This window comes from Staurois parvus, unplaced genomic scaffold (assembly GCF_062004578.1).
Source record: "Staurois parvus isolate SC_StPar_1 unplaced genomic scaffold, SC_StPar_1.0 ptg000235l, whole genome shotgun sequence".
Lineage (NCBI taxonomy): Eukaryota > Metazoa > Chordata > Amphibia > Anura > Ranidae > Staurois > Staurois parvus.
In genome coordinates, this window is record NW_028318031.1 from 4,370,671 (window position 1) to 4,392,312 (window position 21,642).

The window sequence follows — 21,642 nt, forward strand, 5'->3', positions numbered from 1 at the left end:
GCTTTATTCCTTAAACCCATAGTTCTCATCCTTGAGAAAAGGTCTACCAGCTGGCTCAAAAGAAGAAAGTAGAATGTTACGCATTTTGTATTTATCTCAGTAAAGATGAAATCCTAAGCAAGAATGATTTTGGTTTCCATTGTAAAAACCTGTAATATTAATTTATAAAATGTCATCTAATTTTTAAAAAGTATAATAGTGTAGTTATAAACCATGAATCATAAACTGTGTTTGTTGTAATTTACACTAATGTAATAATTTTTCTTTGCAGAACCTTATCCTGTAACTGATCTTAAAGCTTCTAAGATAAACAGTGCATTAAATGTGAGCTGGCAGGCTCCTTCTATAGGCTCCACATCTTCTTATGAGGTGACTGTGTCCAACACTACAACATCCTGGAGTTTCAACACTACAATGCAATCAGCACAAATTACTGATCTGATCAGTGGAAACCTGTACACACTGAGCATCTGTACAATTGCTGGCATTAATGCAAAAGGAAATTGCAGTGAGATTTTGGTAATAGGTAAGTTGGTAAATGTTATAATAGAAAACTAAATCACTAAATGTATCACTGTCCTTTTCATTTAAGAAATATGGCTGCTTATCTTGACCAAAACCACTAAACATCTCAGTTGAATAATAAGTTGTGTATAAAAAAAATATCTTAAATTTAGAACACCAATCAGAAAATTTGTGTATTTCACTGTTCTGACTCACTTTTATTTCTTAAGTGGGTTGAATAAGTTCCAAGAGTTTGAACATGATACATTGACATATAACTCAATGGTGTCTTGTCATGCTTAGGGATTAAGAGAATTTTTTTTAAATCTACCATAGGAATGTAATGATACGTTAGCATGTTCTGCAAAGAAACCCTTATTTTCAAACATAGACAATTTTCCACCAATATCCCATTGGCCACTAAATGAATGTTCTTGGTCATGTATGATTTATACAAAGAGCATTCATTATACACCTGTTGTAATCTTAGTTTGCGATGGAGTATAAATGCTTAAATTCTGCAAGCGAAATGACTGGAATGATAAAATATTGATTGAATGACTGTCTACTAACCCAGCTGAAAAACAGACACACACACCTAACAATCACTTCAATACCGGGCACTTTTACCCCTTCCTGCCCAGGCCAATTTTCAGCTTTCAGTGTTGTTGCACAGTTGTGCGGTCATGCAACACTGCACCCATTAAAAAATGTATCATATTTTTCACACAAATAGAGCTTTCTTTTGGTGGTATTTAATCACCACTGAGTTTTTAATTTTTTGCTAAATAAACAAAAAAGACCCCGAAATTTTTGAAAAAAAACCCAAATTATTCTTCTTTTCTGTTATAGAATTTTGCAAACAAACAACATTTCTTCATAAATTTGGGTTAAAAAGTATTCTGCTACATTTCTTTGGTGAAAATACCCCAAATTAGTGTATATTATTTAGTCTGTAGGAAAGTTATAGAGTCCACAAACCATGGTATATATATCTGACAACTGATCAATTCTGATGTACTGACGGCCCATCGCATTTCTTGAGGCCTGAAAACACCAGGATAGTACAAATCCCCCCAAATGACCCATCTTTGGAAAATAGACAGCCCAAGGTATTTAGTAAGAGGCATGGTGAGTTTTTGGAGGTTGTAATTCCTTGTTACAATTTTTTGGAATATGTAGAAATTAAATTAAAAAAAAAATCACAATTTGTTTTTTTTTTTTACATATTGCCACCAGTCCAGTACAGCGTTATTATATAACTGGTGTGGCGGTGATCAGGGTCACTGACTGGTGACAGTATGCAAAAAATAAAAATAATTTTCTCAAATTTTTCTAATTTTTTATTACATTATTATTTTCTTTTTTTTTTACAATTTTTTTTTCAACACACTGTGACCAAAGCAATACAATGTTACCATGGTAACATTGAACTACTCTGGGCAAGTGATCAGGATTTTTTTTTTTTACACATTATGATTGCTAATACCAATGAATTTCATTGATGTTTGCAATCATTGTTACTGAATTAAACTGATTCATTCAGTCTTTTGTCATTAGCTGTGACTGGGCACAGCTCATCACATGATGGGCTGTGATTGGCCCTGTCTGTACCATGTGACTGCTTTGACCAATCACAGCTAACATCACAACTGTATACAATGGATGGCATGACAGGAAGCCATCCATTGTATACAATTATCATGTGATCTGCTGTGATTGGTCACATGACATTGGCAATGGGCTGGTGTAGTGATTTGTCTTTGGCTGTGTCCCGTGGACACAGCCGGTGACAGATCACGCCGCTGCATGGCCCCATGGCCATGTGAGTGGCTCCTTCTGACATGACGTCATATGATGCCCAGTCAGAAGGAGGAGTGTCCCGCCCAGCCGTCAATCTGCTATAGGCCGGGCAGGAAGGTGTTAAACAAAAATTTATTTTGACATGGTATTGTTTCTGTTTCAAAAGCTCAGAATGATAAATATTATTAAAAGGATAAGTTCACCTTTCATAACGTGTTACATGTTTCAAATGGACCAGCCCCCATCTCCCCCCACAATCCCCCATTGTGACACCTAATGGGGGATCTTCTCCCCCAATAGCTGTCACAATTTTAAAAAAATGTATTCTGTGAATGCAGTATTCGGTGAATGAGAAAACTACAGGTTCCGACAGCCTTTGAAAATGTTGGCTTGTAGTTCTCAATGAACTGCCACGGCACTGTGGAGCACTGTAGTAGTTCATTAAGTCTTCCTGTCAAGGCTTAACTGCTTGCCTGCATGATGTATGGGCACACAGATATACTGACAGGTCTGCAGGAGACCTTCATGGCACCAGCATGATCACTGGTTCTATGCTTTAGAAACTCCAGAAACAAAAAATAATAAATGCACTTTTTTTACTTACAAAAAAATGTGCATTTAATATTTTTTGTTAAAAGGTGAACTTATCCTTTAACAGTCTTTTGGGTGGATTCATTACAACAGTAGTTGATACTCAGTTAGCAAAGTGAATACTCAAGTGACTTATTCAATAAATTATAGCTAAGTTCAATTTGATTACCCAAACATGTGTAATGGTATTACAAAATAGGATTTTGCTTTGCACATGATTGCAAGGTCAAAGTGAACACAGCTTCACATTATCATTAAGTAAAATTAATGTTTTTACTTTCTAAGTAAATATTCTTCTTTCCTAGTAAATTAGTAAATTAGCTCTTACAATTATTTTATCATTAAAAACTTTACAGTTTTGTAACAGGACTCTTTTTCAAGATAAGTAGTGTAAACTCATAATGATCCTTGCTTGACTGTTTATTTAATTTTATTATAGTGTCTGATTTTATGTGTGCTACCAACATTTCCACCTCTTCTGTCTGGCTGAGCTGGGATTCATATGGTGTTAATGGTGCAGTTTACAATGTTTCTATCTATGGAGATCCATTCAGCAGCTTGACTGTGAATACCACTCAAGCACAGATCACTAATCTGCATTCTGGAAACTTGTATATGATCCAGATCTCTGCCTATAAAGGAAATGTTTTTCTATATGGATATGGAGGCGAGATCACTTTGTACACATGTAAGTAGCTATTATTCTGTTTTCTAAAGTTTCCTAAATATTGAACAGTTTAGGGTTTAGGTTTAGGTTTGGGGCTTTAGTTCATTATCGAAAGTCAATATATATGGTATAGTGATTTTTCGTCTGGCCTCTGTTAATTAGTTGCACAAATCTTTATATACATCAATACAAGATTGAAATCAGGGGTTATGGGGGTGGGGGCAGGTGTATGGCATTTATTTTAGCATTTAGGGCTCAGTCTTTCAAAAGACCAAACTTGTGTCTGAGTTATGTACCTGGACTAAATTCAACTTTAAGCACTGTCATGTTCAGGAACATGTGTTTATTATAGCAAATTCTCTATATTTCTTTAAAGTCACTGCTTCGTCTTTTAATACTGTACTTCAATAACCCCTACAGCTCCTGGTCAAGTGAGAAGTTTCCAGGTTTATAATGTTTACACCACGTCTGTGGATCTAAGCTGGGTCCCTCCAGAAAGTAATTACAGTTACTACCTGATTGAAGTTACAGGGGACGTCTCATGGAATTTCACAACAAACTTAACATCACTGTCTATACCGTATCTTACACCTGGAATCCAATATTCTTTTGCTATTATGGCCATTGCTGGAGCAGATGTACAAGGAGAGGCCAATGAATTATTAGTCACCACCAGTAAGTATATACACGTAAATATTTGTAATGTATTTTTGCATTCATTCATCCTATATACTGTACATACTTTTGTTTACATTGTTAAAATACATTAATTAGTATGTATAAATATAATCTTTTAGTTACCATCTGTGCTTAGTTGCAATTATTTATTGTTAAGGGATAAGTAACTGCTTGGACTCATTGGCTTGTGGATATACTGTAAATTTCAGCTTGAACTGTTAAAGTGCAGCTTTGTATACTAAAAAAAATACAAGCAGGAAGGCTTTTTACTGCAAAAGAGACACACTTTACAACATGCTAAATGATTGGCTGCTCTTGCAACTTGTTAATGCAAGTGGTACTGAAAAAATCTATCTTCACAACCCTACCCCTCCTGACCCCTAGGCAGGACAATTTATGATCACACAGATACAAGACTGTTAAGCAGGGATTAGCTAATCTGCTCTGGGTTCGGTTTGCACAGGGTTCGGTGAAAGAAGTGCCTAAACCTATTAAAATCAATGAGAGCAGAATCTGTCAAATAAAAAAACACTCATTTTCAGGAATAATAGGCAATGATGGGAGGGGGGGGGGGGTCAAAAAAAGGATGGGGGGCATTGGAACACACCAATGCAAAGATATTTTAATTCCATTCAGCCAGGGGCAGTGATTGTTTAAAAGCTTCAAGAGATCCATTAAAAATGTCCGATTCCTTTAACTGGTTGCCGACCAGCCACAGTGTTTTTACTGAGGCAGGGCGGCACCGCTGCGCAGAACGCCGTTTTTAAACGTCGGTCTGCAAAACATGTAGGGGGCTCCTTGTCATTTCCTAGCACACGCTGATCCTAAGAGAAGAGTTTATCTCTCTGGATCAGCGTCCCGTGAAGCACACCCCCCCGCCCCCTAGTAAAACACTCCCCTCACACAGTTAACCTTTTCATTACCTAAAAAAAAGTTAACCCCTTCCTCCCCAGTACCATTAGTGTCAGTGTTTTTTTTGCACTGATCACTGTATTGGTGTCACTGGGGATGTCAGTGACCCCAAGTCAGTCCCCCCCCCCAGTGTCAGAATTTCTGCCGCAGTCCCGCCATAAGTTGCTGATCACTGCCATAAGTCGCTGATCACCGCCATTATTAGTATAAAAAATTTTTTAAAATCCAGTGTCTATACCGCCATTTGTAAACACTATAACTTTCACGTAAACCAATTAATTTACACGCATCGGGATTTTTTTTAGCAAAGACATGTCGCAGAATGCATTTTGGCCGAAATTTATGACAAAATTTGATTTTTAGATTTTTTTACTGGACGTTTTATAGCAAAAAGTCCAAAATATAGTTTTTTTCTCAAATATGTCAGCCTTTTTTTTTTTTATAGCACAAAAAATAAAAACCGCACAGGCGATCAAATACCACCGAAAGAAAGCTCAATTTGTGGGAAATTTAATTTGGGTGCAGTGTTGCATGACCGCGCAATTGTCAGTTAAAGTAACGCAGCGACGTAACATAAACCGCTTCTGTAACCGCTTCCTGACTGGCCTATAGCAGAAATACTACTACAGGGTGGCATGGGTGCGCAAAATCATATATATATATATATATATATATATATATATATATATATATATACATGCTTTTCATGCTCCCGTGGTTTTCATGCCCCTCCCAGATAGTGTCTGATTGGCCATCAGTACACCAGTCATCACATTTAACCCCTTGATTGCCAGGAACACGCTCATGTACAATAAACCTCCATTGCTAGTATAGTGTCTGAACGGATCAATATCTTTGATCAGGTCAGCACTATACCAGCGTTCACATTAGTATAGCGTCCCCAAAAACACAGCGTTATGCAAGCCATAGATGGGTCGAAAACTGGCCATTTTTTTTAAAAAAATGAAAAATCGGTAGTTCAATAGGTCAACGTAACCACCAACGGTAAAAAAAAAAAAATTGTCTGATTTTCGTCCCGTCTACGGCTGGCATTTAATTACTTCTGTCCCTTGGAGAGAGCTCCACTATTGTATTTGACATGAAAAAGTATTGCGGTTGCAACAAAGTATCCATTTGTATCCATTTCGGATACAGATGTTTTTATTCGGTAACAAATAGATACATTGTTGCAACCGCAATACTTTTTCATGTCAAATATAATAGCGGGCTGAAATTCTTTTTCTTCTTCTTTTTCTTTTTCACTTCTTCTTCTTTCTTCTTCTTGCAGGTCACGGCTCATGCGCAGATTTTTTATCGGTAAAACGATCGGCCGATTGCCCATCATTGCCAGGAAAATCGTCCGATCGGCAAAATGGCCCGATTTTTTCCAACTTCACCAATAAATAAAATGTGCCAAAACCCCGAAAAACGCCCAACCAATTAACCCACTAACGGTGCGAAAATCGGCCAATTTTTTTCAGAAGAAAAATCGACCGATTTTCGATCCTTTTTCCATATGGGGTCCACTTATACGTGGACAATTTTTATTCAAGCGTGCCACTATTTAAACATTTGTACAATCTTGGAACTGACACTTGTGGCAAAGTGTGACCTTATGTGTGCCCACCATTAGAAGTGGGTGGATGCAGGGTGGTATATTCTAATGGTGGGCATACCACACACTTTTTCTGGCAGAGATTTCTTCTCATTTTTACATTCACTCCACAGGCTGCATACAAAAAAAAAGAACATAGTATATATACCCAACAAGGACCAGCGAAGTACCAGTACATTACTGGACTTTGAATGGTTATACCAGGATGATGCCTACAGCTGCAGGCATCATCCTGGTGTCGTTTTGTTCAGCCGGCTATCGGATTTCATGTAAAAGCAATCTTAGTGGCTAATTAGCTGCAGGATTCCTTTTACAAGCAGTGGGAGGCAATGCCACCCCCCTCCCCCGCTGCCTTCCAAGGCCTTCTCGGGTAGTCCCGTGCCATCGGGGGAACCTGAGAGAGCAGCCGGTGTTTCTGCCAGTTGACCATAGAGCTGATTGGAGGCCAGAGTGGTGCCAATCATCTCTATAGTCTAAGAATTCGGAAGCTACAAGCATTTCATCACTTCAGTTTCGCAGGATATAAACAGCGCCATTTGTAAATTGGGAAAGCATCTGATCACACCGATTTTGGTTTGATTAGATAATGTAAGGGCAGAGGAGATATCCAGAGTATGATAGAAGTTATAGGGGATATTAGCATTCTCTGTGATAGCATTAAAAGTGATTAAAAAAAATGACAGGTACAGTGTAAAAATAATTTAAAAAATCAAAATAACTAAAAAAAAAAAAATTGCCCCTCCCATGCGCGCACACCTGTGTGCACAATCCTTGACCCTGTGCCGGTATGTAAGCAGTGGTTGCACCATGCATGTGAGGTATTGCCGTGAACGTCAGATCAAGGGCAGTAATTCTAACACTAGACCTCAGCTGTAAATCTAAAATGATAGCTTTTAAAGCGTTGCCTATGGATATTAAAAATGTATGCAGTTTGTCGCCATTGCATGGGGCATGCACAGTTTTAAAGCATGTCATGTTTGATATCTATTTACTCGGCATACCATTATCTTTTATATTTTACCAAACAATTGGCCAATATATTGTGTTTTTGTGCATTAAAAGTAAAAAAAGTGTTTTGCTTTTTTTTAAGCTTGCTTTTGAAAAATCGCTGAGTGAGTACTATTGTAGTACCCACCATTTTATTCACTAGGGTGTCTGCTTTAAATATATATATATAATGTTTGGGGGTTTAAATTAATTTCCTAGCAAAAAATACTGATTTTTTTCATGTGAGCAAAGAGTGTCAGAAAAGGCTTGATCTTCAAGTGGTTAGAAGAGTGAATGATGTGTAGCATAAATTTCTAATGCTGGGCATAGAATGCCCCCACCCCCCAAAAGGACCCCTTTTTGGAAAGTAGACACCCCAAACTATTTGTTGAGAGGCATGTTGAATCAATAGAAGAATTAATTTTTTTACCACAAGTTTTTGGAAAATGACAAAAAAAAATAATTTTTTTTTACACAAAATTGTCACTTAAATGATTTACTGCTCACAAATGCCATGGGTATATGTGGAATTACTCCCCAAAATACATTCTGCTACTTCTCCCGAGTATGGGGGTACCACATGTGAGAGACGTTTTGGCAGTCTAGCCAAGTACAGGACCCCAAAATCCAATAAGCACCTTCAGGCTTTTAAAGGGCTTTATTTCCTCATTACACTTCCAGACTACCTATCACAGTTTCGGAGGCTCTGAAATGCCAGGATAGCACCTAACCCCCCCCCCCCCCAAATGACCCCTTTTTGGAAAGTAGACACCCCAAGGAATTTGATAAGAAGCACGGTAAGTATTTTGCAGATCTCATTTGTTGCCACAAGTTTTCGGAAAATGAAGAAAATTAACAAGCATTAATGTATTTTTTCTATTTTTTTATATTTCAAAACCTTGTGAGAAAAAATGAGATCTGTAAAATACTCACCATGCCTCTTTTTAAATTCCTTGGGGTGTCTACTTTCCGGAAATGGGTCATTTGGGGGGGTTTGGTGCTATCCTGGCATGTCAGGGCCTTCAAAGTTGTGATAGGTAGTGAGGAAGTGTAATGAGGAAGTTACACACCTTCAGGCTTTCAAAGTCTTCATTGGATTTCAGGCTCCTGTATGTGGCTAGGCTCCCAAAATGTCTCAAACATGTGGTATCCCCATACTCGGTAGAAGTAGCAGAATGTATTTTGGGGTGTAATTCCACATATACCCATGGCTTGTGCGAGAAAAAAATCATTTAAATGACAACTTTGTGTAAAAAAAAAATGTTTTTGTCATTTTCCAGAAACTTGTGGGGAAAAAAATAAACCTTCCATGGACTCAATATGCCTCTCAACAGATAGCTTAGGGTGTCTACTTTCTGAAAAGGGATCATTTGAGGGTGTTTGTACTATCCTGGTATTTTAGCACCTCAAGAAATGTGATGGGCAGTCAGAAAGTAAAAGCTGTGTAAATTATCTATACCATAGTTTGTAGATGCTATAACATTCACACAAAGCAATAAATATACACTTACTGGGATTTTTTTAACCAAAAACATGTAGCAGAATACAATTTGGCCTACATTTATTACAAAATTTTAGGTTTTTTTGGATATTTTTTATGACCAAAATGAGAAAATATTGTTTTTTTTTAAAAAAAAAGTTTTTCTTTAAAAATTGTTCTGGTTATAGCGCCAAAAATAAAAAGCACACAGGTGATCAAATACCACCAAAAGAAAGCTCTATTTGTATGAAAAAGGACATAAATTTCATTTATGTACCGTATTGCATGATCGCGCAATTGTCTGTTAAACTAGCGCAGCGCTGTATAGCAAAAAAATGGCGTAAATTGCAGTATCTATACCATAGTTTGTAGACACTATAACTTTCACACAAAGCAATCAATATACACTTATTGGGATTTTTTTGACCAAAAACAAGTAGCAAAATACATTTTGGTCTAAATTTATAACTAACTTTGAGTTTACTATATATTTTTTATAGCTGAAAGTAAAAAATATAATTTTTCTTCTAAATTTCGTCTTTTTTTGTTTATAGCGTGAAAAATAAAAAGCGCACAGGTGATCAAATCTCACCAAAAGAAAGCTCTATTTGTGTGAAAAAAAGGACGTAAACTTTGTTTGGGTGCAGCATTGCATGACTGCTCAATTATCAGTTGAATTAGTGCAGTGCTGAGTAGCAAAAAGAGGCCTGGTCAGGAAAGGGGGTAAATCCTCAGGAGGGCAAGTAGTTAAATAACATGCCTGTACAGCAGAAAGTGTTGCAGCACAAGGAAAAAACTTGTTTAAATTTACATGCAAATTACATGTCAATGATAGCTTCTTTATAAAAAAAAAAGCAGTACATAGACCCCTCCAAAGGTCTGCTGTTTATTTTGGGGAACCTTTGTGGGGGTCTGTGTGTGTTAAGAGAAGCTGGCAATAAATGTCATTTGATAAGTAAACTGGGTGCACACCACTCCAGGCAGGCTTGTACTGTATATACACTGCTGTGCCTCCATGTGCCAGCACGGTCTGCAGATGCAATTGTCACAAGGAACAAGAGAGATGGTGGCACTCCTATACAGTAATAAAAGTCTTGAATGCCTTATTTGATAATCAAACATGAAAACACAGAAACACAGCTCCATGCAGGGAGACGGTTAATGCATTTCACAATGATTAGTCATAACTAAAAATCTCACTCAACACTAGTTCATTTAAATCCTGAACTGAAATCAATGAATGGCTGAGAAAACCCACAGGTCTACAAACTCTACAATACTAAAGCAAAAACAAAGTCAAAAGCAAAAGTGTACAAAAGATATACAAAACGTGCAAAAAAATAACAATTGTGTTACAATTATCTAAAAACTTGGATAAAGGATAAATCCTGCAAGGAAGAGAAAATCTAGACAGTAGCCATAAGTACAGTGGGGATCGAAAGTTTGGGCACCCCAGCTAAACATTTGTGTTAATGTGCATAAAGAAGCCAAGGAAAGATGGAAAAATCTCCAAAAGGCATCAAATTACAGATTAGACATTCTTATAATATGTCAACAAAAGTTAGATTTTATTTCCATCATTTGCACTTTCAAAATAACAGAAAACAAAAAAATGGCGTCTGCAAAAGTTTGGCCACCCTGCAGAATTAATAACTTGTACTGCCCCCTTTGGCAAGTATCACAGCTTGTAAACACTTTTTGTAGCCAGGCAAGAGTCTTTCAATTCTTGTTTGAGGTATCTTTGCCCATTCTTCCTTACAAAAGTCTTCCAGTTCTTTGAGATTTCTGGGCTGTCTGTCACGCACCGCTCTTTTAAGGTATATCCATAGATTTTCAATTATGTTGAGGTCAGGAGATTGTGAAGGCCATGGCAAAACCTTCAGTTTACGCCTCTTGATATAATCCCCCGTGGATTTCGAGGTGTGTTTAGGATCATTATCCATTTGTAGAAGCTGCAACTCAATATTAAACCCTACGGACTAAGACTGGGATGCCATTAAAGTTCATGTGTGTGTAAAGGCAGGTGTCCCAATACTTTTGACAATATAGTGTATATTGCAACAAAAGCCTATAAATTGCTGGTACCTGCCTGACTTACAAAAAACTGATAACCCAAAATAAGATACTACAGCCTGGAACAATAACCAGGAAAGGGAAAGTAATATGTATCAGATAAGCATGCAAAAGTGTAGAAGTACAGAATGATGGACGCGGCAAATATATCAAACTCCAAGAGTCATAAAAACTGAAGCAAAAAATTTAAATGTAGTTATAAAAAAATCATACACTCACCATAAAAACATGAACCGGGTTGTCAATGTGTACAGACATCTGTATAAAAACGAATGAATGACACAAACTATGGAAAGCAACCGAAGTAAAAGACTAAGGCAAAAGAAATACATGAAAGATATATATATATATATATATATATATATATATATATATATATATATAAAATATATACATAGATTGCCAAAGTGTGCAGACGGATAAATGCACCAAATAATGATGATGGACACAAATGACACAGGGTATGGAGTACATCCAAAATCAAAAGCAAGGAAATATACACGGTGGATATACAGTGGGGCAAAAAAGTATTTAGTCAGCCACCAATTGTGCAAGTTCTCCCACTTAAAAAGATGAGATAGGCCTGTAATTGGCATCATAGGTAGACCTCAACTATGAGAGACAAAATGAGAAAACAAATCCAGACAATCACATTGGCTGATTTGGAAAGAATTTATTTGCAAATTATGGTGGAAAATAAGTATTTGGTCAATATGAAAAGTTCATCTCAATACTTTGTTATATATCCTTTGATGGCAATGACAGAGGTCAGACGTTTCCTGTAAGTCTTCACAAGGTTGGCACACACTGTTGCTGGTATGTTGGCCCATTCCTCCATGCAGATCTCCTCTAGAGCAGTGATGTTTTGGGGCTGTCACTGGGCAACACGGACTTTCAACTCCCTCCGAAGGTTTTCTATGGGGTTGAGATCTGGAGACTGGCTAGGCCACTCCAGGACCTTGAAATGTTTCTTACGAAGCCACTCCTTCGTTGCCTGGGTGGTATGTTTGGGATCATTGTCATGTTGGAAGACCCAGCCACGTTTCATCTTCAATGCCCTTGCTGATGGAAGGAGGTTTGCACTCAAAATCTCACAATACATGGACCCATTCATTCTGTCCTGTACATGGATCAGTCGTCCTGGTCCCTTTGCGGAGAAACAGCCCCAAAGCATGATGTTGCCACCCCCATGCTTCACAGTAGGTATGATGTTCTTTGGATGCAACTCAGCATTCTCTCTCCTCCAAACACGACGAGTTGTGTTTCTACCAAACAGTTCTATTTTGGTTTCATCTGACCATATGACATTCTCCCAATCCTCTTCTGGATCATCCAAATGCTCTCTAGCAAACTTCAGATGGGCCCGGACATGTACTGGCTTAAGCAGGGGGACACGTCTGGCACTGCAGGATCTGAGTCCCTGGCGGCGTAGTGTGTTACTGATGGTAGCCTTTGTTACGTTGGTCCCAGCTCTCTGCAGGTCATTCACTAGGTCCCCCCCGTGTGGTCCTGGGATTTTTGCTCACCGTTCTTGTGATCATTTTGACCCCACGGGGTGAGATCTTGTGTGGAGCCCCAGATCGAGGGAGATTATCAGTGGTCTTGTATGTCTTCCATTTTCTAATTATTGCTCCCACAGTTGATTTGTTCACACCAAGCTGCTTGCCTATTGCAGATTCAGTCTTCCCAGCCTGGTGCAGGTCTACAATTTTGTTTCTGGTGTCCTTCGACAGCTCTTTGGTCTTCACCATAGTGGAGTTTGGAGTGTGACTGTTTGAGGTTGTGGACAGGTGTCTTTTATACTGATAACAAGTTCAAACAGGTGCCATTGATACAGGTAATGAGTGCAGGACAGAGGAGCCTCTTAAAGAAGAAGGTACAGGTCTGTGAGAGCCAGAAATCTTGCTTGTTTGTAGGTGACCAAATACTTATTTTCCACCATAATTTGCAAATAAATTCTTCCAAATCAGCCAATGTGATTGTCTGGATTTTTTTTCTCATTTTGTCTCTCATAGTTGAGGTCTACCTATGATGCCAATTACAGGCCTCTCTCATCTTTGTAAGTGGGAGAACTTGCACAATTGGTAGCTGACTAAATAAATACTTTATACTAAATAAATACTAAATACTTTTTTGCCCCACTGTACCAGAAGATTTGAAAATAAAATAAAACCAGGATATAAAGTCATAAAACGGGGCACATATAGCCACAATTTACAAGGAAGAAGCAACCACATGCCAGGACATGGGAACACACACACCAGAGAGGGAGCAAACAAAAAAAGGGGGACCAAGCAAACCAATAAAAGGGAATATCCAAGTGCATATAAGAATAAAAAGTCCCAGAGCACAAGCATCCACACAAATGAGTCAATAAGTGGATAAACCAATTAAAGAGAAAGAAAAATGACAAAAGGGATAGGAAAACACGCTGGAGGGCAGGTGTCGGAATTACTCATAATAATAATAATAATAATACACATCCCATTCAAATTTTAAGCCCAAAGGAATCAGGGTTTTTGTGTCTTCATGTATGATTATTAAATAAAGCTTTCAAGACTTTTACTGCTGTATGGGAGTGCCACCATTTGTATTTTTCCTTGTACCGAATGGCATTTGCCAGCAATTTAAACTGTACCATTGTTTTTATCTTTGCAAATATCACTTTTGCTGTAGCATTTCCTACAGCAAAAATGAAAAAAACATTGTGTAGAGTTCCCCTGAAATACATACCAGAACCTTTGAGACTAGTATGGATTGTAAGGGGGTACATGGCACGAATATGTGAGGTGCCCCAGTAAAATCCATACCAGACCCTAAATCTGAACATGCAGCCTGGCTAGCCAGGAAAGGAGGGGACAAGCATGCATTCTCTGGCAAAACACCTTGTCTCCATGTTGATGAAGACAAGGGACTTTACCCCAGAATCCTGGATGGTGGTTGTGGTGATCTAAGGGAAAAGGACTTACCAGAATCTGTAAGCCACCTTTAATAACAATGGGGCCCCCAGTTACTGCCCCCCCCCAAATGAATGATATGGGTTACAAAGTACCCTTTCTCATTCCACCTAGAAATAAAGATACCCACACATTTGACTAAAATTTTATACTAAAAAAAATTAAAATCCCCCACTCATTGTGAATCCATCTTTAATCACTTTGCCTGCCAGCCGACCTGACCTGCACAATCAGTTCTGGTGGTATTCAAAGTCAAATGACTGCTCCCTGAGCTGTCCTCAGCTACATAAGGGAATGAGCATGGGCAGTGCTGACATCATGGAAGAAATATTGCCATGGCACGGCTATCTCCGCCCCATTAATTAAGTGGCAGGGAGAGGTATAAAGGCAAGGACTGCAGTTTGGGGATCACTGAATCACAAGTTCTGCCAGGGTTTTTAATGCCATTTTTGTCTTCCTACTACACCCTCTTGTTGTTGTATGATTGAAAGTGTCACAGAAAGTCTGCTAAAATCTCCCCAGCTATGATACAGATAAAAATGAATACTGAGAAACAGAAATGTTATCTCTTTCTCACTTTACATAACAGAAAAACATGACTAGAACTAGGCTTTAAGCAATATCTTGGCGGCAATAAAAATGAATTTGCTGGCAGAATTTGGTTTAGAACCTCTTTCAGGTATTTATTGCTGTCTGTGTCCCCATAAAGGACATTTTACCTCAATTTCCAGGTAAAGGGTGTCATACAGAACAGTATGAGAAGAAACATTTCCTGTATGGGAACAAAGACAGCATCTGAAATCTAAAACAGGGAATCAAACAGCCAGGTGTTCATCCATATACCTAAGGGTAAAAGACTATCCTTACCCCTTATATACAACTCCTTGGCCAGGTGCCTGTCAGTGTGGCAGGCTCAGTGGCCAGTGAGGGAGGGCTGGAATGCACCAGTGTGCAGCTGTGCATGGTAACCAGCTACAGCTTGTTCAGTTAAGCTTTGACGAAAAACCTGTAAGCTGATTGGTTTCTATGCAGAGCTGCACCAGATTTTGCACTCTCCATGTTTAGTAAATCAGCCCCTATTAGTGCTGTGCTCTGATGGAATTCTAAAAGGTGTCTATGGCACCATTTATGAATTCCCTCATGTTTATGTCTTTCACTCCAACTGACAATTTCTTATATTATTACTTTATATGGAATGAGAGATTAATAAAATTAATTGAAGTATAATTTGAAGAGAAATTAAATTAACTATTGATTCATATGAAATATAATTTGAACAAAAGTATTCCAATAAACACAGGATCCAATGGGAAAATTGTTAATTTGTCAAGGCACAATTAAAAAGAGCACGCACAATAACTAGTGCAGATCCAAAATGGCTCTTCCATAGAAAATCCTAAGAGTATAGAAAAACTTGTAATGAATTTGCAATGATAGCCCACTCAAACTTCTACTATGTGTGTAGCACTACTCCCTTAGGAGTCACTGAGTTATTTTTGGGTTCCCTGTCACTCTTGACCGCACCCTGAAAGCCTAACCCCTCCTAATACTACCATACACTTCTGGCCAGAGTAAACTCTCTCAATATTACCAGAAAATAGACTCACACGCCAGACAGAGTGAACTAATATTTTATTTATATTAGAGTTGAATGTGAGTATAGTAAAGCAGCACATAGTAATAGGCGTGCATATAATAACTGTAATTACTCTTAGTAACTTTAAGCAAAAGTCAACACATAAAGCAAAACTCTCAGTTCTGGACATCCTGCAATTCAGAATTTACCAAAGTTCCTCAACTCTGAGATGTTTCTGTCCCAAGTGAGCAAAGGAAAAAACTACTAAAAAGTAACCCTAGGTTCACATCTGTGCGGGTGGTGCCGCTGTGGATCCGCATGAAAACCACCCGCACAGAGAAATGCGGACCCACGGGTGGGTGCCATTAATTTTCCCACACTTGAAAACGCAACCATACTGGGAACCGAGGTTCCCGTGCGGGGTGCTTTTTCCAAAGAAGTGCATGGACTTCTTCCCTGCGTGTCTCGGGCACGGGAGTCCATTAAATTGAATGGGCTCCCATGCCCGTGCAAAACACGGCTTGCACGGCCGCATATATGTGAACTGGGGGTAAGGCTAGCTCACTGTGGGCCCTCAGAAGCTGATGACAAGGTTCAAATCTGAGGTAAGGAAAGAGCTCTTTAATTAGGAAGGCTAAAGTTCCTTTAGCTGCAGTAGACAGATCTTCTGTATGCTCGCTGGGGACCAGTTGGTGCAATACACAAATTCAAATCTCCTTGGATACAATAAGTTCTTAATGCAAGAACAGGCACTACCCCTTTAAGTTACATTCAGTTTGGGTCGTACCCCTTTTGATATTCAAACTGAGCTGAAGATTTTAAACAAGGGGGTTTGTAGAGTGGGCAGAGGCACTTATTGGCTAAGGCTGATCCCTCTATAGGCCACCGTAACAAATGGCAGCAGTGGACAGTGTCCCTTGATAAAAGTTGAACAAATACAAGAGAAGCAGTGGTGTGGCTTGGCCTGCAGAGGGCAGACACTGCAGTAGGCTCTGATGACTGGATTATGCTGAGAATGTGTTTGCTGATAGGCTGTGTGAACTAGACCTCAATATGTGTAACTTGTGAACAATGTCAGTAACTGTGTAAAATAAGGAAGAGTGAGCGCACTCCGGTGAGCGGCAAATGCACAAAAAAGGAACTACAAGCCTTTCCAACCAAAATAGAAACAATATAAGTGCAGCGCAACAAACAATGTCCAAGTGACAATTAAAATATACGATCGTCAAATATAAGAATGTTAAAGATGATAAACAGTTCAGTGATGGGGGACTCGCAGGGAGTATAGGTGTAATCCAATCCCAGGAATAGATAAATTGCCTGCTTACCAGAAGCGCAAATATAATGCGCATGTACAGGTTTCATGTAGCCGGGGTCCCATGTAGGCGCAGATGGTCCGTCGGTGGTAAGACGATGCTGGCCTGGTCAGATCACACTGCTCCTTGGATCCACACAGAGAACCTAAAAATGCTGGGGCTGAGGTATGGGAACTCAGTGCCAGGTATAAGGAGTAAAAATACTCATAGTGTAGTATGTTTTAAAAATATTTATTAAATCCAATACGTAAAACCATAGAAGTTACAAAACGCATGCCTGCAGCCTGTAGCCAGTATAAGCAGCTTGAAAAAGAGATTCTATACACTGACCAGTGAAAACCATGGGTGGGCCGCCGGACCTCCTGACCCGGCGGCGTAACGTCAAGGCGCGTGAAGGCTCCGCCTAGACGCGTTTCGTGTCAATACACGTCTACTGTAGGGGTGATGCCATGCATGCCTGACATCTGTTTGCCTCTTTATGTGTTTCAAAATTCGCGCCAAACTGCACTAGCGCCGCCTCACTGACGATCGGCGCTACTGCGCATGCGCGGGCGCCATTTTCCTGGAGTTTGGGAACCATAAAAATGGCCACCGCCTGTCCCACTGCGCATGCGCGAATAGTCCGGTCGCCATTTTCTCGGTTGGATATAAACATCCAGCCGATCACCAGTGCGCCTGCACGAACCGGGACGGCTGCCATTTTCTTGTGGATTTCCAAATGTGAAAGAGGGGACTGGAGCCGGAATGACTGATCCGCCGCATACAGGGAAATAGTCAGGCAACAGTCCCCTGGGTATTATTGAGCCATATACCCCACAGTAGGGACTTTATATATATACTATCGGTTCTAGGGCATATGGGAATCAGGTCTTCTAATACCTACATCCCATGATGATATAACACATGTGCATGAGACACGGGCGCCCATCTGTCAGAGGTCCACTATACGTATATATATGTATCCCTATATCAAATGAGAATAAAATACATCATATAAAGTGTAGAACCAGAATACAGAAATAATGGGATACTCAATAATCCTTAAGATAAAATCGTACACATATAACATTCATATACAAAAAGTGCATATATCGTAGAGATAATAATGATACTGGTCAGTGTATAGAATCTCTTTTTCAAGCTGCTTATACTGGCTACAGGCTGCAGGCATGCGTTTTGTAACTTCTATGGTTTTACGTATTGGATTTAATAAATATTTTTAAAACATACTACACTATGAGTATTTTTACTCCTTATACCTGGCACTGAGTTCCCATACCTCAGCCCCAGCATTTTTAGGTTCTCTGTGTGGATCCAAGGAGCAGTGTGATCCGACCAGGCCAGCATACCACCGACGGACCATCTGGGTACTATAATGTCAGTAACTAGATAGAGAATGGCTGATTCAAAAGAATGTCAGGGATAACTTAATTGGTTGGACAATGGGACTCTCTCACCAGATCTGTTGTCGTCCTGTGGTTTCTCCTGCAGAGTTAGTTTGTGAAAGCAGCACTCTGGGTAGCTCTCCAGACTCTTTGGTGATGTCAGCGGTCAGCTTTTCCTCCCGTTCTCTCTGCTTTCTCTCTGTGCAGCCTGGTCTGGTCCTCCGGCGTTGCGCACAGCCTTCAACTCACCTTCCTTCCTCCTCTCTCCCCACTCACTTCCTGCCGCTGGGTTCCCAGGCTTCTACATTTATTAGCCTCTGTCCATATGCCAGCTCCTCTGGGAAATGTAGTATCCAAGTTCATTGCCTTCCAGCAAAGTCCTGCGGTTCAGCCTACAAAATACATAAAGCTTTTCACTAGAGTGTGTGTCATTGAGTTGCAGGACACTGCCACCTTGTGTCTCTCTTAACATGCTGCAGCCTGAACAATAGCAGGGTGTTACATGTGTATCAAACAATCACAGAATTTTGGGGGAACTTGGAGGCATGCATTTTAGTGCGTTGTAATGCAGTAACAGTGTAAATGGGCCCTTAATCCTTCTTAGTTGAGTAGGATTGTGGTGTTTCCATATACAGGTCCAGAGCTCAACAGCTCTGTCTGCTGGACACATGATACACACTGTTTGTCGGATATCATATGCTATTGTCAGTACATGCTTCACTTCATTTACAGGTTTTGGACAAATCTTTTAACTTATAAAGTACCATACAACTATACCAATTTTTTTCAGGAGGTCCTGTTGTCTCAGAATGCTGGTTAACCAAGTTTGAGGAAATTCTTGAATGAATAAATACCAATTACTTCCTTTCAAGGTGGAAAAAGGTGTATTACAATACATGTTTACATCTTGAAAGTGTTTTCTTAGACACCTTTATATTCAAATATTGAAAGTTTTAGTTTTGTGCTGTTCTGTTGCACATTTTTTTAGATATTTGGAGCACCACCTTCTGAATTATTGCACTACCTGTTGAAACCCAGTGGGCTCTGTTTACAAAAGGAAAATAGGCTGTGCACTTTGCAAGGGAAGTTACACTTTGCATGGAAGTTATCCTTTAGCAATTGTGGTGAAAATTCACTTTGCAAAGAATATCAAATAATAATTTTTACATTCACGTGATTGGATGAGGAAAGTCAGAACAACTTCCCCACATTCAATGATTCCTAGTGAATATTCCCTTGCAAAGTGAAAATTTCTTCGCAAAGTGCACAGCCTATTTGCCTTCAGTAAATCAACCCCAATGACTGCTTGATACTTTTTTTGAGCAGCAGATGTTTAAGGGGGCTATTATCTGCCTTGGTGTGGTTATTGTGCAAGTTTTCTTTAAATGTACCTTGATGAGTTGACAAGTTGCTTGTTGGTTCCTCTGTTTTTTGTGATACTTTTGTGTGATATGTATATACAGTATTTTATATCAATCAATGATAATCAATCATAGTGATTGTATTTCTCTTCAGATCATACTCAGGTTGTTTTTTGTTCCCTTTTCTTATAAAGCATTTAAAATCTCCAGAATGGGAACACAAACAAAATCTGAAATCTAACAGAGATTATAACTTGCCCAGCACTGTCAAAAGCAAAGGAATCTTTTAGCTGAAGTATTGTAGTACTTTAACCACTTGATCTCTAAAAGATTTACCCCCCTGCACAACAGGCCATTTTTTGCTATACGGCGCTGCGCTACTTTAACCGGCAATTGCACTGTCTTGCAACACTGTACCAAAACTAAATTTATATAATTTATTTCGCAGAAATAGAGCTTTCTTTTGGTGGCATTTCATTACCACTGGGTTTTTATTTTTTGGGATATAAACAAAAAAGACCAAAAATTAAAAAGACCCCAATATTTTCTAATTTATGTTATATAAAATATATAACGGAATTTTTTGTGCTCCTGTTTTGGGCTCCTGTTTGCAGCTAGGCTCCCAAAAAATCTCAACGTGTGATATCCCCATACTCGGGAAAAGTAGTAGAATGTATTTTGGGGTGTAATTCCACATATATCCATGACATGTGTGAGCAATATATCATTTAAGTGACAACTTTGTGTAAAAAAAAAAAAAAAAAAAAGTTTTTTTTTTGTAATTTTCCAAAAACCTTGTGGTAAAAAATTAATTATTCTTTTGACTCAACATGCCTCTCAGCAAATAGCTTGGGGTATCTACTTTCCAAAAAGGGGTAATTTGGGGGGGTTGTGTTATCCTGCCATTTTATGCCCAGCATTACAATGTTACACCACATATCATCCACTCTAACCACTTGAAGACCAAGTCTTTGAAAAAAAAATCTGTATTTTTTGCTAGAAAATTACTTTGAACCACCAAACATTATATATTTTTTTTAAAGCAGATGCCCTAGAGAATAAAATGGTGGGTGTTTTTTTATGTCATACAGTACTTGCACAGCAATTTTCAAAAACACATTTTGGAAAAAATACACTTTTTTGAATTTTAATGCACACAAACACAATATATTGGCCCATTGTTTGGTCAAATATAAAAGATGATGTTATGCTGAACATGACATGCTTAAAAACTGTACACGTCCCGTGCAGCAAGACAAATTACATAAATTTTTAATATCCATAGACAACACTTTAAAAGCCTTTACAGACTACCACTTTAGATTTATACAGGACTTCTAGTGTTAGAATTACTGCTCTTGATCTAACGTCCGTGGCGATACCTACATGCATGGTGCAACTGATATTTACATACTGACACGGGACCTAAACTTGCATAAACCTTGTGCACAAGGAGGCAGGGTTGCTTTAATTTTTTTTTAATTATTTATTTATTATTTTTACACTGTCCCTTTCATTTTTTAAATCACTTTTATTGTTATCACATGTAATGTAATTATCCCCTTTCAAAGCAATAGGCAGTGACAGGTGCTCCTTTCTGAAAAATCTGGGGTCTATTAGACTCTAGACATCTCCTCTGCCCTTAAATCATCTGATCACACCAAGATGCCTTCCCAAATCAAAAATGGTGCCGTTTATGAAACTGAATTGATGAAATGCTCATAACATCCGGTCTCC

At 38.8% G+C, this 21,642-nt stretch overlaps 1 protein-coding gene across 1 annotated transcript in view; it reads left to right on the forward strand.

Annotated features, from left to right (window-relative positions):
* Positions 1–21,642, forward strand: part of LOC149460091 (uncharacterized) — a 370,510-nt gene that overhangs the window by 259,020 nt on the left and 89,848 nt on the right.